Source organism: Buteo buteo, chromosome 21, assembly GCF_964188355.1.
Source record: "Buteo buteo chromosome 21, bButBut1.hap1.1, whole genome shotgun sequence".
NCBI lineage: Eukaryota > Metazoa > Chordata > Aves > Accipitriformes > Accipitridae > Buteo > Buteo buteo.
The window spans coordinates 19,106,736-19,128,222 of record NC_134191.1 but is presented as its reverse complement, the minus strand read 5'-3'; positions in this window follow the sequence as shown (position 1 = coordinate 19,128,222).

Genomic DNA, 21,487 nt, shown 5'->3' with positions numbered 1-21,487 from the left:
CTTCAGGCAAGTAAAGGTGAAATGCTAAGAGAAGGAATTTTTCTGCTTCTTTCAATTTGTGAACAGTAAAATAAAAAAACAGCAAATGCATACCTGGGGTAGCACTTCCAGGGATAGTCCATTCTGTCATGTTTGTGTAGGCTGCAACCAGCTTGGTATGTAAAGTCAAACGCTGTTGAGCAAAGACAACAGCAGTGCCCTCAGCTCAAGCCCAATGTGTGTGAGAAGAGAGCTGACAGCTTGTCCATGGAAAACTTTTCATCTTAGACCAGAACAAGTTCTGGAACTGCAGGCAGCAATAGGCAGGAGTCCTTAGATACTTGGTCTCATGGCTGATAAAGAACTGTTTTTCTCACATTTTTCAGTGGCTGCTGCCTTAAGCTTTTAGGAGTCATTAGGCTCAGAGATGTGATGTGGTGGAAGACTCAAAGGATGCATTAGTCACCATGTTCTTTGCTAAGTGAGTCAAATAAGAGACTATGTAAGAACCATAGTCAGAGGAAGGAAGTTAATGTCAGTCGTGCGTACTGAAACTGAGCGGGTTTACACTTTTTAAAGTTTCATACATTACAGCCTTTTGAAAGATTCATTGATTCAGGGGTCCTAAAACAACAGACAAATGACCCAGTGTTAAAGGACAGCTTTGGTGAGGGACAGGTACAGTCTGAGATCCTGCAGCTGTGGGAATGTGGCTGCAAGATGTTGATTTGGAGGGGGTCCTGAAGTGATTTGGACCCACTACTCTCTCCATTATTGCTTTAAAACAGATTCTCTGAAAATGCCTGTCTTTGGAAGAAGCAATTCTGTGCTTTAAGAGAGCTGAATTTCTCACAGCCACCCCTGGCTGTAAGAGAGGAGAAGTTGCTGAACTTGCACGTGTAGGGAAAGACAGTGAATTACAGAGCTTTGCAGCCTCACGTGGAGAGAAAATTGCAGTATTCATAAAGCAGTAGCTGGAGGAAGTGTGTACAGAGACCTCTTGTGCAAACAGACAACACCTTAACTCATAGACTTAGAAGCAGAATTAACTTTGTCCTTCAGCACTGGTTCACTTAACTACTTCACTGCCATCACAAATGCTACTGAAACACCCTCTGGGATGACTTTTTTGTAGAATTGAGCCTATGATATCTAGTACCTTCCCCCAAACTAATCATCTCATTCAGCAGCTCCCACTGGTTTTAGTGGCTGGTCCCTGTGACTGTGTTGATCTTTTAACTTCCAGTATCTGACAATTTATTGTTTTCTTAATAGTGCACCCTAGACATATAGGGTAGTACCTAATAGACCCAACTATATGCACTTGATTTTACCCCCTTTTTTTTTGGTTTAGAAACAGCTGACTCTAGATGGGATTTATTACAGCATGAAATACCTGATTCAGCAGGTGTAGGTAGCATCACATGGTGCTTTCCTCAATAGCTGATGTTTCCTGAATTAATTTCAAATTTTATAAAAGGCACTAAACAAATTAGGAGACGTGATCAACCACAGGCTTATCCATCCTAAAGCATCACATCACAGTTTGGTATCAAAATGCGAGTCAGAATTTGTGATTACCATTACACCAGATATTAATATGGTCGGTTTTACAAACCATGAAGCATTCAGATTCACTCAGGGAGCTTAGAACATGTTTGCTTTTCATTTAGTTCATGCAGAATTAATTATATTTCATATGAGAGTTTGATTTTATACTAGTTAAATAAATATATTTGACTCTATAGATGATAACTCCTATATCTTTATTTAAGAGTTCCTTTCTGTATTAACGATGTTCACGTATCCACCACGGTCTTGCTAAACTATCAGTCTTATTTCCCTGTCACATAGGTGTCATTGGCTATTAATGTATAAATGGATACTTTCTTTTATTTTTATTAACATCTGATCATTTGTCCTGGAGGTGAAGGCATGCCCCTGCACTTCCCTTGCAGAAAATGAACTTCATTAAGCATGCAGTGTGTATGCCTGTTGAAGCCCCTGGAACAGATGACCCTTATGAGGTAGTTTCTCATCAAGAAAGTGCTGTCAGCAGGATCTCCAGATCAGATTAGAAAACCTCTATGGAGTAGGGCATTTAAATAACCAGCTCTGTTGGTACCTTAGGATGTGCCTGTCTCTGAAAACTTTCCAAATGGCACAGTCCTTTGAAAGCATTTCTCCGCTCTGCGTGGAAAGCTGCTCTAACTAGGACTATGTTATAAAATGTCCCATCTGAGCTTGGCAGAAGGGGCTTTTGAGGAGAATGGTTTCTAAACCGCTGTTTTTTGAAGTTTGCTTAGAGACCTCCTCAAGCTGCATTGCCTCGGTACGCTCCTGGAGCTACCACACTGCAAATGCAAGGAGTGACTGGACAAAGCCCCTGAGGCTGCAGATCACCCCAGATCCCTACCCTGTGTGGAAGCTGGGCTTGTTCACGGGGGTTTCTCATGCCATACCTCAGCCATGCAGGATCTCAGGCCTGCCTTCGCTATGGTTCTTTCCCTGACTCACCCACTGCCTCTTCCAAGTCCTGCATCTGTCTGTCCTCACACAAAGAGCTGCCCTGAAGTAGCTCTCCTGCATGTAGAGGGCCTTCTAACGCTCAGCAATGGCAAGAGAGTACCCGACTTCCTCTAAGAAGAGCAATGGATGATGAGAGCACACAAAATAGAGGCTGCTACAAGCAAGTATCTGAAGGGCAGGACGAGGAGGTAGAGGAGACGTCAGGTGCGCAGTAGGCTGAGTATGCACTTTGCTTTTGTTAGTAAGAAAACTTGTGGCACTCTGAATGCATCTTCTAACTTTCTGGAGCCAGTGAACATGCTTTTGATTTGTCCAAACTAAACTGAGGAGCTTGGGCGAGCTGGGCTAGGTGGTTGTTCTCCAAAGGAAGAGGCAGTCGTGTTCAAGTTCTTCCCCTAACCTGAATTCCTGGTTGAAAAGCAAAACAGTTTCTTAGCTGAAAAGTAAGTGTCAAAAGATACTAGAATTCAATTATTTCTTATTTCCACCTATCAAAGAGAATTAAGTGAGAGGGATTAAGTGGATAAATGTATCAAGTAAACCAGCAGTCAAAACAATATACTCCCTTTCTACAACTGTAAACAATTACTACCGTGTGATTTGGAAACTGTCAATTAGCCCTAACCACAGTGAATCAGAGCTTCTTTCTGGTGTAATGAAAATAGAGCATCTTACTGTCACATCAGTATAGATTGCATTAACCTTAATGACTCCTGTAAGGCTAAACCTTGCCTTGGCAGGCAGATTGAATGCCGTGCGTTGTAAGCTTTGCTTTTAACTTATCTTTGTAAAACTTCCATTGATTCTACTCTAATTTAAACTAGAAATACAGAAATTGTCAGGTTTGAACAGACCACTGGTGCAACTAATTTGATTTTTTGTTGCTAACTGTAACCAGTGATGGATGGACTCGGGGAAAAAAAGAGTAATTCATTCCCTGTCCCCCTCCCCCTTTCTCTTTCCCCTTATATCCTTCCCCTAATTTGTTTAATTAAGTGTGATGCGATCCCATGGAGGAACAGATTTCTTTACCCCCAGTTGATGACAAGTTTGTGTACTGAAATGGAAATATTAACAGCTCTTGTATCTTCAAACTCCCTAGTATTACTAGAGATATTATTCTTGCTAGTGTAAATGTCAAATCCCAGTTTGGAAATAATTCTTCTGTATCTCCTGTATTAAATAGATTATTCTAAGAAGTTTCCAAATTCATTGCCAGGAGCCTTCTTTTTTTTATTGTTGAATGCTTCCTTTCAGTAGGAGAAAATGTAAATAGGACCACATTACTCCATGAGCACCACCATCTGCCACATCTCCTCTTTCATTATTAATCCCTGGCTAAAGTTTATTTGGTGAATTTGATAGGAGTTCCTCTTAGACTTATCCCAGTGTAACAAAATCTAACCCCCTTTCCTTCAGTTGCAGGGTATCTGTCTCTTCATGTTGCACTTAGATAAAATTGCTAAGTCTTCATGGGAAGAAAGATATAAGTTGATCTCTCAGCTAGAATAATTTCTTCTTGGTCTAAAGGTTGGTATAGCTTTATTGATTAGCTTCTCCAAAATATCTGTTGACTTAAGTTCCCAACCTATGACATATTAAAGTGATTTTGCTATGGGCAGTTGCTCTGCACTTCAAAATTAAGCCCATTGGGTTTTCAGACTCAGGATTTGAAAATGAACATACCAGAAGTTAATTACTTTTTGTATAAAAATATGATATGGTTTCAATTTCTGAGATACATTAGTTTTACTTAGCTTATACCACATTGTGCTTTATTTTAACTGAATCTCCACCACACTTCAGAACAGTTCAGCTATTAATACAGCAAAGCCACTGCTCTTGTCAACCTCATTGCTGTACAAATTTTTTCCAAAGCTCTGTTGCCGGTGTTCAGAGAATATATATTATCAGCTTATTTGTTCAGCACATTAGCAAAAAAACCTGCTTATGAATTAGGGAAAAAGCTCAGAAATATTTTATTCCTGATGACTACAAATACCACAACCTGCTACAGTGCAGATTAGAAGGTTGCAGCTGTACTTGAATTAAAGAGGGAAAAGTCCTTCAAGCTGTGAAGTTAACTGGGGATCTCCGAGGGAAGCATTCTCCTGCTCAGGTGTGAAGCTGGAGCACGCTGCTGGTGTATTGCTGCACAGCTTTGCAAATCTAGCTATGTTTGAATAGCAGTTCCACTGCAGACAATGTACTACCATACTTTTTTAAATTCAAGTTTAACTACTTTTCCTATCTTTATTCCTTGCATTAGTATCTGCAAAATCTTCTCTTTCAAGTGGGAAACTAAAAGATAAGTGAGTAAGAATGAAGCAGCCAGAAGGTTAACCTGACAATTCCCAGACCAAACAGGGAAAATGTTTGAAAGTTGAGCATCTTTAGTGTCAGGATGGAGGAGAGAAAAACATCCCAAAGACCACATTTGTGGGAACCTGTGCAAGATTTTATCGACTTTCAGAGTGCACAGTAACTGCAGGGTTGAGTGAATCTGAAAAACAAGTGGAATTAGGGAAAACTGATAAAAGACTAAAGGCCCAAATTGTTGCTAAAGCTTCCCTCACTGAGAACTATTTAAAAATAATTACAATAAATCAGGAGGTAAGGGCAGAGGTAAGGACAGATTTTACTAACTATAGATTCTTTTGTTTGAAACTCAACCTGTATTTACAGCACAAATGTGTGTGAGCATGCACAAGATTTTACAGTCTAGTGTTTCCTAATCTAGTTCTCAAACAGTGCCAGAATGTGTTTTTCTGCAGGAATCCCCTTTGCAGCTCTGTTTGCTGTCAGGAGTCCCTATCCTCCAGATCAAGTGTAGTAAGCACTTTTGAGCTGGTGTCTCATTCACAACGGAGCAGCCAATCCCATGAACTTGTTTTGCTTAATCACTACAGAGGCCAGGATTCAGAAATTTGGATGTAGCATTAAATGCACATGGAAGATTTTGTGCAGTAAAGAAGCTGCTTAGTTTTTGCATATAGGTGAGGGTGTGGTGAGTAGTGATGTCCTATGTAGTTTGGAGAAAAAGAGATAGGAGGTGCTAATGGACACAAAATTTATATTAATCTTATTTATCACAGAGGCGCCTCAGCATTAATACTGCTCAGGCACAGTGTTAATAGCAGGGTTTTTCAGTTCTCAAGTTTGTACCATGTATTTTTTCCAATCTCCCATATCGTTTCAGTCCTGTTCCTCTTCCCTTCATACAGTAAATCAAATAGGACTTATCTAAACTTCTAAAGGTTTCCAGATGTTTCTTTTACTAGGTTATTGGAAGGCAATAACTTTCAAAGGGCAGAAGAGTTTTGGCTATCTGGTGAATTTAATCAAAACAGATGCGAGTGAAATTGCGGGGCTCGTGTGAGGACAGGCTGATGACAGCTGCGCACTGGGAAGCAGGAGGAGAGCAGCACATCAGAACTGAATCAGGATTTCCTCTTCTGCAGGGACTGTCTCGGCCTCGGACATGTGCACTACCTAAATGAGGCCAAAAAAACGTGACGCAGAAGCTGTGATATACACCTGACTGAAAGATGCTGCCAAGAGACTTATTGGCAGGCTAAAGAACATGGACATTGGGAAGAAATAAAGTATAAGTTGAAAGTAAGAAATAAGAAAGTAAGAAATAAGAAATAGAGTGTAAGTGGCTTTTTTTTTCATGTTACTTCTCTGCAGAGACAGGTTTTCTTCTGAGAGAATGCAAGAAGACCATAACACTTATTCTGTATGTTACCTCCTTGAAAGTGTTTTAAAGGGAGAGCTCACAGTCTGTCAGAGCCTGAGATTCTCCTGAGTTTAAAAAAAGCAGCAAAGGTTCAACTGGAAACAGAGGGGCTCCGGGTTTGCTCCCCAGGGAGTGCTTCCCACCTGCTTCGTTGTATCCTCGTGGCAGAGGCTATTACTGAGATTACTGAGACCGTCCTACCTAAGAAAGTCCTGCCCAATCCTGTTTATAACTCAAAATACAAAGGAAATGCCAAGAAGTCTGCTCGTTGCAGTGCTTTAAAGGACTGGTGACCTCAGTGGGTGCAAATGCTGAATGCCGCAAAGATTGTGTGACAATATTGGTGGAAGCTTTAAAGTAAAGGAATGTGAAAGGAAACACGAGGCTGTGTTACAGCATGACTGGATTAGCTCCCGCATGATATGTATAACAAGTGACTGTATCTTTTAATTGTACTTTCAAGTCTGTTGCGTTTACATAACTTAAACAAAGAAGAAATTTCTGGAGAAGGGAAGGAAAGCTAAACCAAATGCATTTCTACATAAAGTAGAAAGAACTTCCGTGCCAGGGATTCATGTGGTTTCAGAGCAATGCAAATAAAGTTGCTGAGATGTTTGTGCCTCATATAATGTCTGTGCCCTGGTTCTGTCAGATGCAGACCCTAGTAGTTTCCAGCTCGGGTGGATTAGAGAAATAGTGTCGTGGGTTTATTTGGTTTCTGTTTATTTATTTCTTTCATAACTTTTTACACTGGCCTCTGTGTTTCAGACTGTGGGATAGGAAGAGTTTACTAGTTCGTTAGCTGTGTTGATAATCATAGATTAAGTCAGCTAACAGTGGAGTTCAGTAGTACAGCCATATCATGTATCTTGTGTGCATCCCTGGGATTCCTTCTTGCTTTGTCTTCCTGCTAAGTCGTGTTTCATTGCTCTTAAATTTCACTGTTGTCAAAACCAAATGCATGATGACTGAACAGCCACTTGGACGAGCAAAAACCCCTATTGCTTAAAGAGATCTCTTTTCTCCTAATGTACCTTAGACCTGTTTGTATCTTCCATTTACCGTCTAGTGAAGGAATCTAAATAAAGAATTAAAATATAAGGACTTCACACTCTCCCAACTCCATTCCTTTGTCCAAAACTCTGTTTCTCCAGCTCAAAATCCCATTTTTAAGCTTATAAACAGTCTGCATTAAGTAGCCTTTCCATGTGGCAAATTTCTGAGACCACTAGAAAGCCAAGAAGGACAGAAACAGCTGCATTCAGTAACTCGAAAACTCTTAATTCTGAATAAATGAGGTGAGGTTTACAAAGACTGAAGTTTTTTGTTTAGAGAAAAGGTTTCAAAATTAGGAGGCTTAGGTTGAAGAAAAGGTTAGCCAAAACTTACTAAAGCTGAAATTAAGCACTGCCTTTACCATGTTACCCAGCTGAAGTGGGTCGGTTTGGAGTGGAGTCTACTGGCACAGGGAATGGCAATAGTCTAAACATGGTTTCTCTCTGGGCAGTGGAAGTATAGGGTATAACAAAGAAAACATGCTAAGGGTCTAGACCTTACATTCCCATCGTACATAATACCATTTGCAGAATTTGGCTCCAAATGCAGAAATTTCCAGCCTGAGAAACACTACAGTCCTGGTAAAACAGAAGTGACATCACGGCACATGTGGTGCTCATAGCTCCTGGCTGCATCTGCATCCGTACCTGAAATAGCGTGCCTGGTCCTCAGAGGGGGACTCTCCTTCCAGAAAATCCAGGAGGGACACTGCAAGACTCCTGTCTTCAGCTGAGATGGCATGTCCAAGAGATGTAACAAGAGCTATGTCTTAGTCTCTGCAAGCAATAAATCACTGCTGAACTGCTCACCTGAACTTGTCCAGCTGTGAGCTTTCCCTAGATGCTGCACATCCAACCCGCTGGCTACAAGCGTGTGACATCTTCTAATGCTGCAGCCAGGTACCACTAATACCACATGTGCTGTTTTCCTATTTTAATTAGTTAATCTGCTTCTCACTTTTGTAGCCTCACTACAAAAGTACTCACTGAATATCACAAACATCCAGTTTTGTCAGCTGCAGTTCATCTGAGCTCATATTTTCTATCTAAAATGCCTAATTGGTTACCTGAAATAACAAAATATTGTTCTTATTTCTGAGGGCTAAGACTGCTTAAGTAGAGGCCTGAATTACTACTGAACACTGTATAACAGACTTCTATGAAGAGAGTTTGTGTCATACGTTGTAATTTATTGGTCTGCCAAGGTATGCAAAATCTTTCTGTGACTATTCAGTAGCCATAAAAATATGTGAAGAAATGCAACTACCTCAAAATTCTGCAACTTCTTTTGGGTATAAACGTATTTCCATTTCTGAATTGTTTATGCAGCTCTAGGACATTTATTTGGAAGATACAGACTGCTTCAGTAGTACCTAGAGTACCTTAACCTTGGCCGGACTTGACTCTAGGTGCTTGTGTAATATAAAAATAGAATAAAATTAAGCCCTAACTTCAGTAATTGAATTTTAGTAGCCAAAATTTATGAAGGAAACAAATTTCAGTTACACCTGTGTATTTGTAGAAGATGAATTTTCAGTTGTTAAAATATAAGTGTTCATAGACAAGCTTGTGCACTCAACCAGGGAGAGAAGAGAATCAATATCACCCCTGAGCAGCAGCTCAGATTTCAAATATTCACAGCTTGTAAAGTCGAACTTGTGAAGCTTAATTGACCAGGAATAATTTGAGGGCAGAGTGATCTGTATGTGCTTCATAGTCAGAATGCTATGAGTTATTCACTGGAAATTATTTATTCCACTTTAGAAATTATGGGACACTTGCAACGAGGCTGTGCATTTGCTAAAATCTTAACTTTAATTTGCTCATGAACACTGCATGATCCTCAACCAGAAAAGGAACAGCAATTAGGAACTTGTTTTCATGTAATTCCCTCCCACCATTGCTCTTCCAAGTAGTTCTTAAAATGTCTAACCTGGATATCAATAAGCACATACCTCCTGCTACAGCCACACAGCATTTTAGCTGTAAAGGAGAAGATTAACAAGGGATCCATGATCCCTTTTGCTTCTGTGACTTTCAAGTTCAGAGCAGAATTAACCTGTGATTCTTGCCTCTGCTTCTCTGCATAGACCAGTGAACTAAATGCCCATTTTTCTTCCTCAACTGCCAGTGAACGTTTACTGTAGTTTTTCCTGTAGAACCTTGTCCCTTTGGCAGAGCTAAGAATTTGGCTCATCCAATTTCAGTGTCATTTTTTTGTAAGCTATGACAAAGCCTTGCTCCTCTATGCAGTTGTTTAATATTACACATCTCTGGAAATGCCAGGCAAGAATCGGGATCTGGTGGGGAAAGTGCTTCTGGGGAAATGGGATGATCTTCAACCCCCAAATATTGCAAGTATTATACTCAAGGATGTAAAAGCTCAGCTGAATGAGTGTTGAGAGGAAGAAAGGCAAAAGTGATCAGAATTTACAAGATAAGTGATATTTCAGTTCTGTTTATAAACTTAAACCTTGGCTTCATTCTAAAATGGTACATTGTTTATGAATATTACTGTTAGGAGAAATGAAGTCATTTGGAGGAGTCTGTCATGACTTAGAGATCCCACATGAAATACTTTGGTGTCATGCATGTAACCTGTTTTTCTCTCTTGGTGTCCAGATTTACCAATTCTGTAAGCCTGTTAAACTAATCTCCAGTCAGGGTCCCTCCACTAGCTAACACACCAGGCTACCTCTGGCTAGGTTTCCGAAGGTAGCTGGGTTGGAGAGGCCATCCAGTCATAGAGCTGTCATGTTTGCAGATTTGGCATCCTAAATTAGACAATATCTTTACTCTTAAGCTGCAGATATCAGGCAACTGGTGAGACTGATATCTTATAAGGCATCTGTGAACTAGCTAGTGAGCCCAAAGTACAAAAAAGCATGAAATGGAACCAATTCTGATAGGTCTTCACCTCATGCCCAGGTATAGGTACAGTTAATATATAAATACATATTGGCTAGAGAACAGATACAGATACTCCTTGAAAAAATGTCACATCCAGACTCCAGGATTTAGATTTTACAGGAGGGCATCAGTGGCAGAGATCTTTCCTTTTAAAAGATAAAAACGAAAACTGAGCACATAGCAGTTTCTTTCTACAGATCTACCTTAGTGCTACGTTTTGATCTTTAGGATTTAAGTAGGTAACAATGCTTGTGCCCGTTAAACATGTGAACTCAGGAGCCCCTAATTTGGAGACACGGTTATGATGCATGGGGTCCCCTGCCAAGGACCTGGCATCCCTGCCACAGCATTCAGCTCTTAATTCAATCTGATGAATGTTAAGAACCTCTTAATACTAGAAATCTTAATTGTTCCATTTCAGAGAAGGTGCCACAAGGCTGTGGACTGTGGGGCTGGGAGTGCTGAGCACAGCTGTCTGCTTTTGGCTGGTCTGACCCTCGAGCTGGCTGGCTGTTGGTGCCTGCTCACCTCCCTGCTCAAACAGTCCGGTCTCAGCATTTTACACTGCATCACCTCTCTGTTAGACACCTTTTTATGTCAGCTTTCTTACAGGTGCAAGCCAAGTGACTGCTCCAAACTATAAGGAATCTTTTGTGCTTTGCCCTATTTCAAAGTCCCTTTGTCACTTAACTGTATGCAGTCTCTTTCAGCATTTAAGCAATATGGTTTGGGGGCTTTTTTGCTTTAACGCAGCTTGTTTGAAGGGTTATCAGTGTTTGTCCCCAGTTGAAATTCTTATCCATGTTTTACAGCTCAAGTTCCTTGGTGTAAATCATCCTGAGAAGCTAACATCTCCATTTTCATGTCTGCCTCATATCCTAAGGGAGGGCATCCTTTGGCCAGACTCTGACCTGATTTCTGTGATTTTAAAATCTTATGCAGCACAGCCCACTCAAAAACCAACACACCTGATGTGTCTGGGCAGAAGTATAACGCTAGCCTGAATACCAGTGGTTAAACAAAAGCTAGTGATCTACAGAGAACTTGTCTGAGGGAAATAATGGGGGTTTTAACATTTTACAGGATGAGCCTCCTAGTTTGCAGTTCTTTACAGCTTTATGCTGTATACTGAATGAGAATCCTTCACCAGCTTCTAGACATTTCTTTCACAAGAAAATGACTGGCAGGAGTATACTTTTTGCCTGTCACTCCAGATGAGATGACTCCATTGACTTCCATAGTTCACTGACTGAAAAACCATCAGAAGGCAAGCTTTTATGGTCATTGAGATTACTAGCAATGTGAAGGGAGACAAAATGAGGCCGATTTCTATCTTTTTTGTACAGCTCACCAGGGAACATTTCTTCCCATCCATTCCTTGTTTTTTCTTCTGGAGTGGACAAGGTTGTCCTCCTTGACACCAGCCTTGCGCCCCAGCAGCCATCCCACTTCCCGGTCAGAGCAGAAGAGCTGCTGTGGTCCGATACCTGTTCAGCCTGATCTAGGCTTCAGTGGCCACAACCAAACTGTGATTATACGGATATCCTTCTTTTTGCCCTTGCTGTTGAGAAATGCTGAGTGATGTACACTCAGTGGTGGCAACGGCATTCATACATGTGTTTCATTGTACTCCAGTACCTTAGTTTCCATGGCTACCACAGAAATCGCAGGTTTGCTATACAAATTGGTAGGAGAGATTCAGAACACCAGCCCATATGCTACAGCCTCCTGAACCTCATTCTCCTCTCCTGGGCTCAAACATGCTTCTCTGTCAGTGGCTCCAGTGTTGGTCTCCATTGGGTACAGCAGGTCTTTGCCACTGCCGGGCTGCTTCTGGGAAAACTCGGTGCACGCACCAGATTGCCCCCTTGCACTACTCTCCGTTGTCAAGCTTTTGAGCAGGGGAGATGATCTGCATTTTGATGTACAGCCGAAGTGCCTGGGGGATCTTTCCTCCCTAGTGGTTGGTTATTCTGCCACTCCCCAGGTGTAAAGCAACTGAGTAAAGACATATTTTAGCATGTGATCATGGAGCTTTATGCAGAAAGGCTGCAGGTAGAAATTAAAACCAGACAAAATAGGTAGAACAAAGCCCATCCAGGCCAGTACGTGTTGTGACTAGACACTGACAGCAGGGTCCACAGGGAAGATTACAGGAATGCAGAAGCATCAGAAATACTTTCCCTGCACCCAAGTAGCTGCAGCTCTGCTTTCCCGAGTCAAAGATGGTATCTGTGTGTTTATTTGCTTAGTGAATTTTTTTCTATTAATTTGCCTAGTTGTGTTTGAAATCCTATCCAATTTAGGCTCTGCAACAGCCCAGCAATAGGCTTCACAGCTTAACTATGCACTGCATGAAGAAATCTCCTTCAGTCATACCTTTCTCAGTGTTAGCAGTGCTAGTTCATTTAGTAATTCAACAATCGGAAGCCATTCCATAACTGTGATTATTGCCCATCTTCATGTCCTTTCCACTTCTAGTAAATCCTTTCTGAGAGGGATGGTGACCAGAACAGCTCATGGTTGTCAAGATGCAGACGCATTGTGGATGTCCCTGTTCCTTTCCTAGTAAATCCCAATATCTGGATGGCTCCTGAGCACTGAGCTGGCACTCTCTGTCAGAATACCAAGATTTCTTTCTTCACTGGTAGTTACAAAGGCAAAGCCATCGTTCTGTGTGCTGACACAGCTCTCTATGTTTTGAGGACTCTGCCAAGCTCCTTCCTTGGGACCAGCCCGTCCCCTGGCATGCCTTGTTCAATGGGGTTAAGAATACGGCTGCTTTTGGAGACTAGACCAGCCTTAGGACTAGTGAGGCAGAAGTTTTGATTCACACTCAGTTTGAGGTTCCTTTCCATGAAGTGACTTGTATCAACATGATCTTTCTTGAAGGCCTTGCCTTTCACCAACTGTCTGAGGAGAGAGCAGGACTCTGGGCTCCTATTCTGTAGCAGTAACTGCCTGTCAAGGTACATTTCAAGTGGGCACTTCTGCACTGTGGACTACTTTGGTGGTCCTCCAGCTCTGCCATCGCATGATACTTTGCCTAATTGACTACTGCATGTCTTCTACACAGAATTCTAATCCAAAAGTGAGGATGGGAGATCCTCAAACCAGAAATGCCATCCTCTACCCTGATTTAGCCCAGCTTGAATTTTAGGCAATCCATTGACCATCATTTATTTGAAGTGAAAGATACACTGAAGTAGGCAGTTCTGACGCTCTAAAATTGTCCTGCTGTAGCTAGTCATAAAAAATTGCACAGGGTGGTAATTACAGAAGTAGACTTGTCCCGTTAAAGCCTCTGACATAATGTGGTCACAAAGCACACTCAGACAACATACCCTGAAATCACCAAGTTCCTTGCAGTGTGTGCATTATGCCTGGCACATTCAGCCAACCAAGAAGTGTGTTTATCTAGTGATAATCAAATCAATAGAGTGTGTTATTACATTTGAGTGTGTTATTGCAGTTATTAAATAGCTTTCCCAAGGTTTATAAAATAGCTATTTTTCAATAACATTTTGCATCATACCACCACGAAAAAGAGTTCATGAGGATTTTTAAAAGGTCTGTTAGCAACATACCAATTTAGTTAAGCATTGTAACTGAACTCAAAAAATCATGAATAAAACATGAAATAGATTAAGCAAGATGAATGGAGTGTTGAGAGAAGATCCAAAAATCTGTTTTGGCTAATGCTCATAGCATTAATTCTCTAGAACTGCCTTCTTCACACGCTACTAACTGAAACTGCTTCATCCATTCAAATATCTACACTGCCGTGGAGAAGTTTCTTCTACATTTTCATCTTTTACCAAGGTGAAATTGAAGGGGAGTGACCATATAGGATGGCTTCTAAGATACATAATTCTAGCATCTAAAGAAATTTAACTCTGCCCTGTGAAGTCACACAGCATGTATTTAAGATGGTTGAAGATTTTGTTGCCAGATTAGAATAAATTACATTACGGATGTGGGACTTTTAATGTTTTCTTCTTTTCATGGTAGATCTAAGTGTAAGTGTCTTTGCAGTATTTAATACTTAAACATTTCTTTTAAGAGAAATTTTAATTCTGACTTGGATCATTTCCATTATCCTCTAAGTAACATAATTTCAGTTTTAGTTGTCTAGAATGTTTTCTTTTGGCCCTTATGATACTGTTCTTTGGGTCTTTACTTAATTTTGTGTATTCTGACTAAATCTGTTGAAACAGAACAATGCCACGGACTATTTCTAGCAGTTAGACAATATATAACATTGACCTTGCTAAGAAGCAAGGATATCCGTTCTCTGTTTCCCAAGATTAAGAGCATCACCAGATTTACTCACTAGCATTACTGCTCCCTCCCCTAATAATGTATTTTGTGAATTTGTCCTCCAAGTTTAATGGAGGACAGTGCTAGCAATCTGGAAAATTTGGCAACATTACTCATTGTAAAAAGCCTATTTACATATATTAAATATGCCTTGCTAAAGTCTAACAACTAGACATCCCTGAACATCCTGGCAGCACTGAACCTCTCAGGTACCCACACAGCACTCAGCATGCCTTTGCTGTTTGGCTAGGTTAATTTATGCAGCTGAGTCAGCTAATAATCACTGCAAAGAAAACGAATCCAGATGTTTACTGTAAAGCACCAAGTTCTTTGGACAGGGACGTTTACCATCACTGCAGAAAATAATATAGCATCGAACCAAGCAAAAGACCCATCTACTATAATAATCTGTCTCTGGCCTGTAGCAAATGTTGGGTGAACAGCATAAAGACAGGGCAAGCATATGGTGATACTACTCAAAATACTCTCCCAGTCTTCAGCCATCTGCAGCATAAATATTTCCTAAATGAGCAATGGTGCCTGTTTTGAAGAGCCTTGACTGAATTTTCTTCCATTAATCTGTCCAGTAGGTTTTGAACCTCTATAAACACTTGCACTTACAACCTCCTGTGGCAAGGAGGTCCAATGATGTGGCAAGGATATTATTCCAGTTTATCCTGGTTGTCTGCCTGCAGCATTAGTTCTCGGAGAGGGATTACACAGTGGAACGTGTAGAGCAACTCTTACTGAACTCTTTGGGCTGCTTTTGGAGGCACATAAAGGAGCACAGCAAGCCACACGGCAAACCTTGAAAGCAGGAGTAACTCATGTTTAGTGAGCAAGCAGTAGCTGGGAAGCAAAAACCAAGGTTTTGGATGAACTCCAGTCTCCTCACTACATTTTCTCTCTTCCATGTGTTTGCAGCTTAGTCTGCTTTAAAAATAAGCACACTTGTGGTGCTGTTTGAAACAACTCAGCCTCCTTTGAAAAATGATGTGAATGTTCAGGTAGAGCTGGACAGAGTACAATACATAAGAAAATTCAGAGCAGTTTTAAAATCCAGGTGTGCTTCAATTTGTTATGCTGTGGGACTGACCCACTGCTGTATGCAAAATCCTTTTTGGACACTTGTAGTTTCTCCAGCAGTTGTCACTCTCCACGGCAACTCCTACCTGCACTACTCTTGCATGTTGATCCCTGTTATAATTTAACAGTGTTACATCTGCCCCCCTCTGTACTCTGATTAAATTAGAATCCCATTAACCACAGTTGGCTGTCAGACAAAGGAAATGTCTGATCTTATTTTCAATATAAGACATGCCCTCTGCTCTGCTGAACGTCAGAAAATTTCCAAGGAGTGATAAGGCTGCAGTTTTGATAGGATTCCTACATTTCTCCAAGGATTTGTTGAAAATGTGGCAGCTTGGTAGTTGAATATTAGATTATTAAATTGCACAGTGCGGTGTTGATGTATTGTCTACGACACACAAAGTACTTCCTGAAGAGCTGTCCACTCCCTCGTGCTCCTTGAGAGCAATCCTTTCACAGCAGCAGGCAGCAGCCACCTTCCAGTGATGCCACAGGAGCAGGAGGACCTGAAGAAAGCCACCCCTTCAATCCATTAGAACAATCACACCAGTGGAAACTGTCCCCTATTTCAGGACAAATGACAAACCAAGTTTGGCAGTCCTTCAAGAAGCACTGCCAAAACCTGAATTTAATGCGCTCTGTGGGGTTTTTTCTCTTTGTTGAAAGAGCAGGATATCAGTAGTGAGTTTGTCTCAAGGACCTTACGCTGAATATTCCCTTTGGCATTTCTAATAAAGCCCATGGGCCTTGTCACAGTGTTCAAGGGATTCCTTACACGTGTCACCCTCACATATATATCTGGTCACGTTCCTGCAGGGATTACAAGTCCTTACTCACCAAATGTTATTTTAAATGCAACATGATTTGCTGTTTCATGTTGAGGATATTTGGTGAATCATCAAAATCTCTGCTTACTTGCTACTGTGTTAATATTTGCTATTTTCCTTTGAAAGGCAGTCTGTCTTCTGCAATCTTCCCTTGAAATCAGGTTGCTTAACAGCTTAAAGTCTTTAAAACAGCATGCACCCATTTTGTTCTCTTGGACCATTTTCTGCTTTCTACTAAGCAGTAATAAAACAAAACTGAAATACAGGATTTATTTTTTTTTAATGTTCACTCCTTAACTGTGCATCTTTCAGGTTGGGCTCGGCTAATCTCTGGATTTCAGTGTCAAATATTATGGCATTTGTCTGTAAAACTCATTTATACTACACAAGACTCTCACTTGAGAAAATCCCCAAACTAAAAACTTTTTGTACTAGGTATGTTCGTTTTCTGCTATCAAGGGAAAAAAAAACATAGCTTCAAACCACTAAGCAGCTGCAACCTTTTATATAGACCTTATTTATCTGATATTAGCTGAATTGTATATTGTACTTTATAGAAACAGAAAGAAATCCCTGCTCTAAAGCAGGTGTCTGCAATGCCTGTAAATGTCAGTCAGCCCTCTCCAGATCAAAAATTAATTGTGCACCCACCATGAGAAAGTGAGCAGGTTGAAGCACTTATAATATTGTGCTCTGTCAGGTTATTAGGTTTTCACCTCAGGAAATTCAGTTTCAAATGCCATGTAACCTACCTTAGCTGGTCACTCTGGAGCATGTATGCAATATACACAAAAAGTTAATAAAAATACATCAGGCACCCCCCCACACTGACAGCTATTTAATTACCAACCATTTGCTGCTCACACAGAGGAACAGCATGTTGTCCTCTTGGGTGCTTCATTAGTACCATCCAATTTTGGCTGTGTCAAGGTTTATTTTGTGGTCAGTCCTTTGAAAACAGAAAAATCAAATATAATAAAAATATAACCTGTAGTGTTGTTAACTGTCAGGGTAGCAAATATTGTTCTACTGAAATCAGACCTTCCGGCCTGGTTTTCACATGCTTATAGTTTCTTTTGTTGTTTCAAACTATTTTGAGGATAAGAAGGAAATTTCAAAAAAATTTCAGGTAGTACTGTTCTTCAACAGAGTGTTACGGCCAGGGCTTTGAGCTGCTCTGTCACAACAGGCCTGCAGGGCATTCTAGGCATGCTTATAGGATTAATCCCTCTCATCCACAGCACAGCTCACCAATTTATTTGGTCCCTCTGTCAATGCAAAGGTTAGTGAGCACCAATGAGCATTACAGAAATGCAGTGTTTGCCGCTGATTTAAGATGGGAGAGCATCAGCTGTGATGCAGTGCTTTCTTGTCCTCCCTTAATTTAGGGCTCTGTTCTGGTCAGTGGTGTTTAAATAACCAGATCCCATCCTGTGTTCAGAAAGAATGAGATTAAAGTGAGGGTCTCCTTAAAATAATCTTATTGGAGCATCTAATAGATTCTTGGGCCTCTTCTGCCATCACAATTTTTGGTTTTCCTTGCTCAGCAAGATAATTGCAACAGCTCCTGGATTTATATACTGGAAGGGGATTAACGCATGCACAACACTGTCTTTCAGAAGGTGCAATTTATGTTTATCTTCCTCCTGCTGCTAGTCCCATCTATTGATTTCCAGCTGCTGCCTTTTTACCTAAGCCTTGCTGCAGAAGGAGATTTAGTCAAATAAAAGGTCCACACCTGTTCCTTATGAACAGCTCAAGGTTCTTTAAATCTTTTTCAGAAACAGGACTGTGGCTCTGTGCTGGAGCCACACTTATCATTCATTCCACCTGGTCAGCCTTGTTTTCCATGTCATGGTCACTTAATATGGATGGCAGCCCTAAACAAACTGGGCACTTTGTCTCTGCATCTGTTCTGAGCTCCCTGCTTAGACTAGACTTTGCTGTGAAGGAACTGGGGGGAGAGGAATGTATTTGTTTTTCAGGATGTCTGTATGCCTCTGCAATACTTGCTAGTCACTGTGTGCTCCAGCTCCAGGTTTTTTTCTGCTTTTTATTGGATGGTTGACCCTTCATTTCTGTTGCATCAGATTGTTTACTAGGTAGATGCTACGTGCTGTCAGCCAGCCCAGGTCACCAACAGCTTCAGCTGGTTTTACTCTTTTATTTTGCCATATTTCCAGCCAAGCCCTGTGAATAACCATGGCATTTTGTTGTGGTCAAAGCATGGTAAGCTTAGGCTTTGCAACTATATGCAGGGGCTTTGCTGTCAGTGACTAATTGTTTTAGGAATTTCTTTCCAGAGGCTCTATGACAAGTTTCAGTGCTCTCCCAGCTGGAGAAGACTCAGGTTGGTATTCCTTTCCACAGCTGTGTTGCCTTCCCAAGCTTGGTGAAGGACTGCTTTCAACACTGATGTTCAAACTATGAAGTAGAAGCTATCTGCTGAGCTAGCTCCAGCACACAGAAAATGTCCTTTGGAAAATAATCATGCTGGGGATCACTGCTGTTCTGTACGGCTGTTGTTGTGCACTAGCAGTAACCTTTTGTGTCTTGTTGAGCTATTTCACGGTTCAGAAATGCACAGTACAGATGATGCTGTAGCACTGTTGGTTCCATGCTTTTCTGTCGCTTGGTTTTACTCAAGATTGCTTGACAGAAATGATTCTTTGGCTGGGTTATTCCCTCAGCTAGTTTAGATTCTGGACATGCCAAACGCTAAGTATTCACTTTTTTTTTTTTAATTCTGTTTGGTGAGTTTTCTGGACCCAATGCTGATATGCATATATAGCAGTAATTAAGTAGGGATTATGAAGTAAATTTATTTGTATAATCCAGAGAAAAGTTATTAAGAAGCATTTTTATATCCTGCTTTTTCATTAAGAATGTGGAGTCATCAAAGCAAAGTGTTTGTGGGAAGGTGCAGATTTTTACGAATAATTTCTTGGATCCAATTCAGATTAAACCTAGAGAATTGGATCAACCTCCTGAGTAACCAGCTGCTAGTATTTAAGGTAAAAGTCTTGGGTTCAATTTTCTCTTCACAATCAGTGGACCAGGAACTTGAATCCAGATTCTTTGCACACAAAATACGTTCTAATGTTGTGGCTGCTGGGGAGACACCAGCCTTTTATGATCTTATTTTGCATGGACTATTTTGGAAGAATTTGTGCTATTCCCAACACAGATAGGGGCAAAAATATTCTCAAATCCCAAATATTTGTGCAGAGGGAAGCATTTTCCTGCCCCGCTGTAGTGCATACTTTACAGTGGATAAGTTTACAGATATTGCAACGGTATTTACGAACTCTAAAATACAAATCTTTATCTTCCCTTATTTCATACTTTCACAACCCAAACCTCATCTTGTCCACAGCTTTTAAAGAAAAGCTTTGCTTGTTACTGCAGTAGGAACAACTAAATCTTGTGATATGGCCTAAAAATCACACATACAGAGCTCCAAGAACCAGGTTGAAAAGTTTATTGCACGTTCTATGCGCAAATGTAGCATTAATGATTAGGAACACTTCTTTAAAAAGAAGATTTTTTTTTTTTCCTCCATGCTTCCAAGCTTTATTGCCTAGGATAGTCAGGTCTATTTTAAAAAATCAGTGGCTTTGAACTCCACTCATCAGTATAAATTCATTACCTGAGTTAATCTTGGTATGTAGCAAATACGAAAGGTATATCTAGTATTATATTCCTAGAAGTACTTCCAGTCTTACTTTGGCAGAACACTGTGTTTTTAATGACTTGAAATCTTGTTTTAATCTTGTTGCAACTGAGAAGGGAAGAACACAATCTATAATATTTTTCTTTTGCTATATCTGCTGAAGTGCCAACACTGTAATTTAAAAATATTCCTATACCTGAGGTTATTACTGGCATTATATACTAAAGGAATAGAATATGTATACCTGATAGATGTAATCAGTCACCTACCCTTTTTTTTCTATCTTTCACGATGAAAGCAAATTGTAACTTTCTTTTCTGCTTTTTTCCAAATTCAACCTGGCAGGCAAAGATTCACCACAGGAAGTAATCCCAAGCACTTTCTCTGGGGATTCCTTTGCTTTGGCTGCTGACTTACAATTCTTCCCCCCCCCCCCCCAGTTTAAGGTCTGATTGAAAAAAGCCATTCATTTGTAGTTTGCTAAATCTAAGAAGCAGAAAAATGCAAGGTGAGGAGGAAAAGCACTATCCAAATCCAGCCATTAAATTTCACTGATTTAAGAAGTCACAGCATCTTTTTGAGATATTTGCTCTGTTATAGTCCTTGCAGAGGAGACAAACGCTTTAGTTAAGCCAGCTGTCAGGTTTAGTGGAGCTGAGCAGTATATTACCTTCCCTGTCCAGCAGCATGCTAGTCTTCAGAGCTCTGCCACAGATCATGCATAAATGGTACCTTGTTAAAGTGTTACCTTCACATCTAGAGTTATTAGCATCTCTCAGTGCCTGGTGTATTTCCTAAAAGTTTACAACAGCCAGTTCAACTACTCACATAAAAATTAGCAAAAGGATGTTGGCACAGCTGCCAATATAGTGAGTTTGAAACTAAAAAAGTCAGACATAGTTACACTCTGCATCCTAGTTACTCTTCTTCCTTCCCACTAAATACTCTAACTATAGAGACAAAAATCTTTTTAATCAGGGAGGTCATGAAAGCAGCCACAATGACATATTCTTGACTGTGAAGGGGAACAAACACATGTGCTTTCCAGAGGTCCATCTATTTGGTGACTGTGACAGAGCCTCCAAAGATGGACAGCATCACGTTCACCACAAGAAATAGAGCATCCCTTGAAGGACCTTTCCTAAGCAAGCACAGACCAGTAAATTCTGTAGCATGAGTCAAAACTGCCACCTTCTAGGATAGTCATGAATATTAAATCACACTCTAAAATGATTATATGGCAGTTGCCCCGCCTTGCTAAGTAAATGAGCTTTTCCTCTGTATTCAGTCTCTTTGGGTGAAATAGATTTGTAGTAGTGTTTTGGTTTTGTTAGTACCCAAGAGTCAACACAGGTCAGTGAGCAAA